The 9603-nt window shown below is 36.3% G+C and overlaps 2 long non-coding RNA genes across 3 annotated transcripts; both read right to left on the reverse strand.

The window, feature by feature from the left end:
- Positions 1-433: 433 nt before the first annotated feature.
- LOC309500455 lies at positions 434-1673 on the reverse strand. The gene is made up of 2 exons (XR_014206612.1): positions 1185-1673; positions 434-1097 (listed from the first exon to the last, which is right to left on the reverse strand). It is a non-coding gene; the product is annotated as an uncharacterized lncRNA (long non-coding RNA).
- Positions 1674-3134: 1461 nt separating this feature from the next.
- LOC309500449 lies at positions 3135-8447 on the reverse strand. 2 transcript variants are annotated; one of them, XR_014206604.1, is made up of 5 exons: positions 8367-8447; positions 6549-8169; positions 6279-6319; positions 4216-4277; positions 3135-4037 (listed from the first exon to the last, which is right to left on the reverse strand). It is a non-coding gene; the product is annotated as an uncharacterized lncRNA (long non-coding RNA). The 2 variants fall into 2 exon arrangements; XR_014206605.1 differs by having other exon boundaries at positions 6279-8169.
- Between the last annotated feature and the right edge of the window lie 1156 nt (positions 8448-9603).

The following is a 9603-nucleotide window of genomic DNA, read 5'->3' on the forward strand; positions in this document are numbered from 1 at the left end:
AAAGGGTACCCCTTTAACGTCCATGTGTGACGATTCGGGTTATGGGTAGGTTTAGGTATGCGTTAGGGTACCGCTAGGAGGCGCTGCTGGTGCGCTTATGTCTTCGTCTCATATGGACGTTATAGGGGTACCCTTTTCGTCGTATGTTGACGTATGGTCAAGACCCGTCAGTATATGACGTTTTGGGGTGAGACCGGGCTGAAGAAAGAGCCAATCACACTCATCAGTGTTTTCTCTTGTTTTCTCTGTGTTATTAATGTGTTTATGTGTGATTTTGGAATATGTTTGTGATGAGATTCATTGTAAGGAAGAAGAAGACAGGGTCGGCTGTGGCGAACTCGTAGATTCTTTTATTGAACACTCTTTAATAAAGCAACAAAAACCACACTTGCGCTTCACTCAAACAATATAGTTCTCTGTTTGTTTTATCCCCAACAATACAGACACCACACACTAGTTTGCCGTAGTCTCTCTCCCCCTTTCCCATATAGTCAGCGGCCTTACATCCGGTTTCTCCATGCCAATTACTGCAATGAGAAACAGGAGTTAGTCGCTGCACTTGACTCACCGCTCATCTCCTGACTCCCTCTCTATGTTAACATTTACACTATTTATTATAGAATTTTGTGAATAAATTGATCCTTCAATTTATTGCTTTATTGTTTCAGCAAAAGGACAGACTATTTGTGATGATGCATTGGCATTTAAGACCAGATGAAGCAAGTGTTTAGAGCTTCATCTTGAATGATGGCATGGGAGGTTTTTGTATGATGCTGTTAGATTTCCTGTCACTGTGGGCACCAGGGCACAGTAATACATGGCAGAATCTCCCTGTACAGCAGAGGAGATCTTCAGATCCACACGTTTAATATCTTGATGAACTTCAGCAGAAAATCTGTCTGGTCTATCACTCATAGCTCCATGTTGGTAGATGTAAAGGAGGAACTCCGGTTTGGATCTGGGATATTGTCTGTACCATTGTAAATTCTGTACAGTACCCGTATAGTCTTTGTAACTGCAGGACAGAGTAACAGTGTCACCAACAAATCTATATTCATCCCCTGAGAAGGATTTTATTGCATCTGCCTCTGTGTGGCCTATAATGAAGAATAAACGCCTGGTTAGATCAATCAAACAGTTATAAACCGTATAAAGTAGCAGTAAATACGTAATATTTATCTTACCAATAAACGTCCAAAACAAATTGAGGAGGGTGAAAATAATCATGATAGCAGATATCTGAAGAAGAATCTGAAAGACTATCATTCAGACTGGATGCCTTTGAGTTCTGACAACCTCCTTCAGATGAAAATGCTTCTACATCATGATATTAACCTCCGCCTTCTGGCAATATGATTTACTTCTGTAATGGAGTCTTTATGCTTAAACCAGTTCATGTTCAAAGTCTCTGGCAGCGTGTGTCAAAGAAAAGCCAAAGACTGTAATACTTTCTTAAACTTCAGCTGAAAACATTAAACGGTGGAGACATTTTTCTCTCAAATATGTGTTTGAATTGCACACGCAAAATAATGACACTTACCCCCGGTTTCACAGAAAAGACTTAAGCTGGTCCCAGACTAAAATGCATGTTTGAGCTGTTTTAACTGAAAACAACTTGCACTGACATATATTAAAATATTAAAATATGTCAGTGCCGTTGTGTCAAGATGCACTAGTAATGTTATTTTCTTCTAATTCTTTTTTGTTTATAAAAGCTATATGTCCTGATTTAACTAAGGCCTGCTCCTGGCTTAATCTGAGTGGTCATCATATCTTTTTTCACTATTTTTAATGAACATTTTGAACAAATATTCCTTGTAGCACCACACTAAATTTGAGGTATTAAAAAACAGCATGTATAATAAAAATACAAATGAATAAGAATTAAACCATGTTGAAAAAATACTTTTAGATTGAGTTTGTCACACCACAGGAGAAAATGTGTTTCAGTGTTGCATGCTTTCCTGTCACTGTGGGGTCCAGAGCACAGTAATACACAGAGCCTGATACAGCAGCAGAGGAGATCTCCAGATACACACGTTTGTTATTATGGAGACTGATGGACATATGCAGTTGAGGTGGACTTGCTGGCACTAAAACTTTTTGGATTTATCAATCAAGACCAATACATGTGCTTTTTAAGCATCAATGAAAAGCAAGGCTAATATGCAGGAAGATTATACTGAGGAAAAGGGTTTCCAGTCACTGTGGGCTGCAGGGCACAATAATACTGTGCAGAGTCTGTTACTTTAGCAGGGCTGATTTCCAGTTCCATGAGCTTTCTGTGTTTGTCAACTTCAGCTGAAAACCAGTGGGCTGATGGATCTGCTTTAACTGGATCTCCAGATTCAGTGATGGAGAGAAGGAGTTCTGGTTTGGATCTCTGGTACTGGCGATACCACAGTAGATTGTAAACAGCACCACTGTAGTTACAGGAGAGAGTAACACTGTTACCATCTTGAGCTTCTTTTTCAGAACCATGAGAAATTATTAGATCATCAAGAGAGTCTCCTGAAGAAAAAAAAAAAACATACTAAATTCACTATTGTGATGAGATAAATGTAATATTAACATGTTTAAATCCAAAGATGTGGTGATAAAGTAAATAAATGAATCTCACTTGCTAGTACTGAAAATATTACAAGTGCACAGAGCAGCATGATGGAATGAAATGACAAACTCAGATGTGTCTTTTCTTCACTGGAACACTGTGATTTAAGTCTGGAGCTCCACCCTGTGGCAAGATTTGATCTTCCATGATGAGTCTTGAGCTCTTTGTGTACATGAGGACTACAGAAATGAGAAGAACACCCTCTTCTGGATGAAAACACACACATTTATGAATCACAGAGGACTTGCAGTATCAGTATTTTTACCCTCTAAAAAGACTGTCACTATAAAGGTTCTCACATGCATCCATCTTAAAGCTGTTCTCAAGATTTATAGATTTTTAGTTGTTAGATAGTGGGAAAAATGTAACAAAATAAATTTGTAAAAACATTCATTTTTAAGTTATTGGAGCTTTCTTTAAAAAAAGATACAAACTGAAATGTTTATATATATATATATATATATATATATATATATATATTCTTGACACAAATATATATTTTTAAGAACTGTTCACTGAAAGATTTTTTGAGGAACCCAATTTCTTTTATCTTTTTTTTATGGCATTGCTGAAAAAAAAAAAAACCTTGTGGAACCTGAAGAGTGCATGTTTTTGTTTGGGGGTTTGGAAAAGGAATATAAATTATGTTTACAAAATAATTACAAAGTTGTCGGGCACAAAGAACAGAGTTACTTCACTGGATGACCAAATCCACAATTTTGTCCTTTTATAGCCTATTGCAAAATAAACTTTTGCCATCTTTCTTTTTATAGAAAAATAAATGTAAAATGTTGTGGAAGAGATTAAAAAGGAAGAGACCTAAAACCTTAAATCTTGCCCACAAACTCATATCATTTTACCATGTACTATATAAGAGCACTGATGTGATCATAATTATGTTAAAATATGTTTGTTAAAATATTTTTACATTATTTATAAAGCTATTTTTAAATAATGTCTTGTTTATGAAAAGTATAGGCTACTTGCATTTAGTCAATTCTAATCAGTTCAATCAATTTAATCTGCTCAATCTGCAAACAAACATGAGATAAAAGACAGATATTTTGTTCTTTCTCTTTCTTTAGGTTTTTGTGCAGTGATGATGCGTTTCCTGTCACTGTGGGCTCCAGGGCGCAGTAATACAGAGCAGAGTCTGATACTGTAGCAGAGGAGATATTCAGATCCACACGTTTTTCACTCATACTCATTTGTCCATCAATTCCAGGGATTCGGGGATTTGCATATGTTACATGTTTTGAGGATGATTCCAGGACGAGGAGCACAAATTCAGGCTTGGATCTAGGATACTGTCGATACCAATGCAGACTGTCTGCACTGCCATTATATTTACATGAGAGAGTGACCGGCTTCCCCTCAGTTACATGCACATTCTTCTGCAATGGTCTTATTGACTGCGCAAATGTATCTGCATAGAATAGAAAACATTCCGTTAGGAAGAATAACAAGATGAAGATATTCAGAAAATGTAAATCAAATAGGAAATTTTGAAATAATGTTAATTAATTACTATGAACTTACATAACATTAAATGTATTACTAGTTCAGCTTTAAACAAAGCTACTTACAGTAGTACTGTCACTTACATTGAGTTACTGAAAGCACAAGCAGAGAGCACAGGAGCATCATCTTGAACCACGAATGAAAACTGCAGACAGAATTGTGAGATTTTTGTGAGATCCTTCAAAGCTCCACCCAAAACTCACAGTCTATCAGTCAAAACATTCAGAGATGTAACGTTATCTGTGTGTCAGTGCAAGTTTGAAACAAATACGGTTTAATTAACTGAAGAATAATATTTAAAAAATGGGGCGATAATTCTATAACATTCAGATTTTCTGAAAATGTCAGGCTTGCAAATTTATGTAAAATCTGCCTCATTTTTATTAAGTTTGAAAGCAAAAATAAATAAATAAATGATTCATCTGGGCACATTCTTCTTTTTCTTTTTCTTCTTCTTCTTCTTCTTCTTCTTCTTATTTTAAATTCATGTGTCCTTGTAATCTTTAATCAAAATATAGCCTAACTTCCCCTATACCTTTTACATTGACATCGCTTGTCTCTTCATGACTTCGGCGTGAGGGCGGGATCAACCTGTCACTAAGACGAGATCACTGCAATACTTGCCCTAAAAGTTTAGGATGTAACTGGGAATGTTTAATGACTATGCACCTTGAGAAAAAACGCGGATGTGTGAGTGGACATGTAACACGTGTTCTTGTTGGCGACAATGGCGTGCAATCTTGATGCGTTGATTGACAGGTAAAAGAGTATTTTCGTCGCTTAATAAACTTAAGGTTGAGCCACTGTAGTCACTTGGAATATTTTAACGATGTCTTTACTAACTTTTCTGGGCCGGCAGATGCAATTACCTTGCAGCAGCCTATGAAGGAATGAGCCAGCTCTCATATTTCATCAAAAATATCTTAATTTTTGTTCCGAAGATGAACGAAAGTCTTACGGGGTTGGAACAACATGAGGGTGAGTAATCACTGACAGAATTTTCATTTTTGGGTGAACCAACCCTTTAATGAAAATGCAATTTTTAAAGGAACCGTATGTAAGAAATGTATTTCAATTAATCATAAAATGGCCCTGATATGTCACTAAACATTAAGAAATCATGTTCATTTCAAATACTTATATCACTGACAACAGTAGTCCGGCCAGGATATTGTCATTTAGAAGTGAAGTTGCAGCCCTCAACTGATGTTGATGTTGTGTTTTGGCCTGATGCCCCACCCTCCACCTATCTACCAATCACAAAGTCAGTAGTGTTTCGGCATCCGGGTTGCCAGCTCTGCTCTAGTTACCACAGCTACGTGTCAGCCTACGTTCCTGCTGGATCCTGCAGCCTATCTGGCAACCTCGAGTCAGGGGGAGGGGATGGGATACACCGCTCTACAGTAATTTGAAAGTGATTGCAGTACCAGTTTTGGCCACAATCTTACATACGGTTCCTTTAAACATCTTTATTGTGAGTGAATCAGTGCATTTAAGAAAATAAGATATTTAAATGACAATTTTGCTACACATTTACCAAAATTATTATACGCCTTAACCTAAGCTTATTTGGGTGGGTTTCTCCCATCCCCATATAATGTCACTTCTCCGTCTTTTACGGCCCTGATGAAAATGTTGGTCTCCTCGGCTGTGAACCGCTCCTGGCGTGCGCCTGGCAAATCCGCCGTTATAATAGCAATCCGCCATGGAACAAGCGCGCCTGCTCTTTAAGGGAATGTGAGATGATGCTCTGATTGGTTTATTTCACGTCACGCCCAAACCACACCTATGAGTAATGTAGCTGCTTCAGACCAACCCATTTTAGATTTGCGTCGGGCGCAAGAGTCATTTATCCCGCTGGTATAATAACAACAGCGCCCGAGATCCGCCCACAAAGTTACTTGCGTTTCGCGTTTGATACTTCCGTTTCAGATCGTTAAAATAGGGCCCCTGGAGTCCCTCCTCTTTTCATATACTTCAAGACAGAAGCGAAGCTTTTTTTTTTAAATAAGTGTTTTTTTATTCATTCATAAAGTTCAAATCACATTATCGCTTTATACACTCAACAGATTTCATTTAGGCTTTTATTCACATATAAACATTCATCAACACACACATCAATTATGGTAAACAGAAGCTTAAGCACCTTGTTTTCCAGCGGCGTTATTGACTGTGCAAACGTCTCTCCTGCAAGACAACCATTAAACTTTTTTTTATCAAACTTACCCAAAGAAAGAATCATGCTGATGTATAAGTCAGTTAAAAAAGTTTCAAGCAATATTAAAACTCCAAACATTGTAAAAAAACAAAACAAAAAAAAAACAAGAAAGCATGTGATTAAATGTCTAGAATCGGTAAATATATAAATTATATACATTTCAGTAAATCAGGTCTAGAATTAGTAAATTTCTCTTACTTTTTATCAACATTAGCAGAAGCAGAACACAAAGGATCGTCATGTTTGCACTGTAGGAAGAAAGAGAGTTTAGTTTGCTTTGCTCTATATCAGATCTCACAGGCTCCACCTCTGTCAGTGTAAGAGGATGAGAACATTAGTTAATGAACACTAAAGTATATACATATGAATCCATAATATACCACAACCATACTATAATGCTGTGCTGTGTAGAAGACATTAAAAAAAATCTAATCATAAAGATTCTCTTCTTCAAAAAAAATCCACCAATATGGTGGATTTTTATGTATAGCATACTGCTGGTTATTGTAATAAAGCCCTATGGGTTTCACCTATACAAGACATTATAGTCCTCATTCATTACAGTTGCAAATTAGATTAATTTGATGAAATTATAAAACATTTAACCAAACTCATAATTTAACTCTTTAAAGAAGACAATGTTAAGTGTATATCGCCCTCTTCTGGTCTGTCGTAACTTTCCACACATGCACATCTTCACAAAATAGATTTTAACAATAACCAGATTCATGGCGTTTCATATTGTTTTAATGAGCAATATGAAATCAATTGAAAACATATAACTAGACGCGGCAGGCGCGAATTTGACGCGCTATTCGCGTCCGGTGTGAACGCACAGTCATAAATATTCCAGTGCACAAATGTTTGCAGACGTTACACACATACTGTACAGTGAGAGCTTAAATTAATATTTACCACCAACATCACAGATTATGCCACACTGTGGCCAACTTCTGAAATGACATTGTTTTTGTAGATTAAAATAACAAAGTGATAGCAGCTCCTGTTTGACTTTTAAAGTTTTACCCTTTTTTAACTTTTTAATATGTATATATTAATTTTATTTTATTTACATATGAATGTAGAAAACACATGTGGTTTTGCTGCAGAGAAGTTTGAATTATATTCTACCAAGAATGTATGTTAGTTTTTCAGTGTGAGACATTTAATGGTCAAGAATAACCAATAATAGTATTGTTTATGTAAACCAAATGTTAACTAACAGTTTTGTCAAAGTAATCTCCTTAGTCATAATGATTGAAATGTAGTAGTAATTCAAGAAGTAGAAATTAAGATGTGCACTGAAAGGAACCTCATGAAACGTAATATCCTGAACATTTTGTTGTTTCTTTGACTTTTTATAACAGGCCTAATTCAACCTCACACAGGTGTTACCACATATTTTATTACATTAGATTGGGGTTTTGATTGTGGTTTTCACTAGATTCGTTCAAAGTGAAAAGAGCTTCAGGTTTTTGTACGACAGGTTTCATGTTTTGTATCACTGGGCTCCACAGAGCACAATAATAGAGAGCTGAATCTGACAGACGTACATCAGTAATAGTGAGTTCAGTGGATGTTCGTGATGTAGTCGACTGAAACCGATCATCAGAGGTGTGTGCATAAGCATTATCACTCCAGGATCGAGCACCTTTGCGTAATAAATATTGTGGTTCTTTGTTTGGATACTGTCTGTACCAGAAAAGCTGAACATATTCACTACTTGCACTATATGAGCAGCTCAGCTTGACAGTTTCTGTTTCTTTAGAGTTTTTTTCTGTCCCTTTATCTGGCTCAATGTTTTCTCCAGTCACCAAACCTGTCAACAATAAAAAAAGAAATAAAAAAAGATTTACCAAATACTTTTGCAAACACATTTCAAATCATGTTTTACAGGAATACAAATTACTAAAGTACTAAATTACTAAAATAAATTTTGCCTTTAGGGTTTGAGAATTAAAAACAAATTAAATATTTATGTACATAATTTCATTAATTATTTAATAATTAATGTACCTGTTCCCACAATGAGAATAAGTATGAGGCATCTGTCCATGTTGAATCAGATCAGCTCAGTTCTCTGTTGAGGCTCTCAGTTCTCTGAGCTGTAAGTCACTGAAGATCACACAGAAACACACACAGGAACTTCCTCCTCGCTGAACTTCCTGCTGCTGTTCACTTTCATCCATATGTTGTATTCTGTATTCTGTATATTATATTTGTTTGTATTTTTTTATAATTGCACTATTAAAGAATTTTGTGTATATGATTATACACAAGCAATATTGGACAATCTGAAGAGCAGCCCATTTTAAACTGTCTTGGCTGAGATTTAAAAATTGTAATACATTTTAATTTCTATAGTTATTTTTCTATTATATAACTACAATTCTATTAAAGGGGTGGTAAAACGCCTTTTTTCGAAGGCTTGATTGTGTTGGTGGGGTGCACTGTAACATGTTCATGCTTCGTTTTTAAAAATTCGCATTATTTTTCACATATTTAACCATTATTCTACACTGCTCTGTCCCTCCTTGTAAAAACGGTCGGATGATTTCCGCGTTCTATGAAGGCCCCCCCCCCCTCAAAATACGCAATGGGCTCAGATTGGTTAGCTGGCCCAGTGTGTTGTGATTCGCTAACCTCCAAGTGCATGTTGTTCGGAAACGTCACGCCCCCTTATCTTTACCGGTAGTTTGTGCTTCAGTAAACAACGGCGTCAATATTGCCATACCAGTTTGAGCCCGAATCAGACCCAGAGAATGTTAGTGGAGAGGATCGAGCAGAAACTGTTCAAGAACGGCTGTTAAAGGACGTTTCAGAAAGGTATGTTTTTTAAGACTGCAGATCGCTATATGACACTGTTACTTTTGTATATTTAGAACGATTGTAGCTAAATATCTGTCGCCTGAACTATTAATCCAATACGAACACTAAACATTGGCTTTACAACAGTAGCCAAATCAAACACAAAACCATGTTTAGCATGCCTGTAGATAAACAAGCATGTAGATAAACAATACATAAAAGCTATAATCAAAGAATAATTTACAATGATCACATAAACGACAACAACCACGAACATTCCAAGTTCGCTGCGCTGGTGATATTAAACAGAAGTTTGTATGTGTTTGTCGGATAAGTATGAATTAACGTTAGCATTTAACAAACTGGTTTGTGGAGCCAAACAGCGTTGTCCTTCGTTTACTTCCTTGCTACAACGTACAATTAACAATACGAACTATCAAAGGAA

This window comes from Leuciscus leuciscus (assembly GCF_965113295.1).
Source record: "Leuciscus leuciscus genome assembly, chromosome: 6".
Taxonomy (NCBI): Eukaryota; Metazoa; Chordata; class Actinopteri; order Cypriniformes; family Leuciscidae; genus Leuciscus; species Leuciscus leuciscus.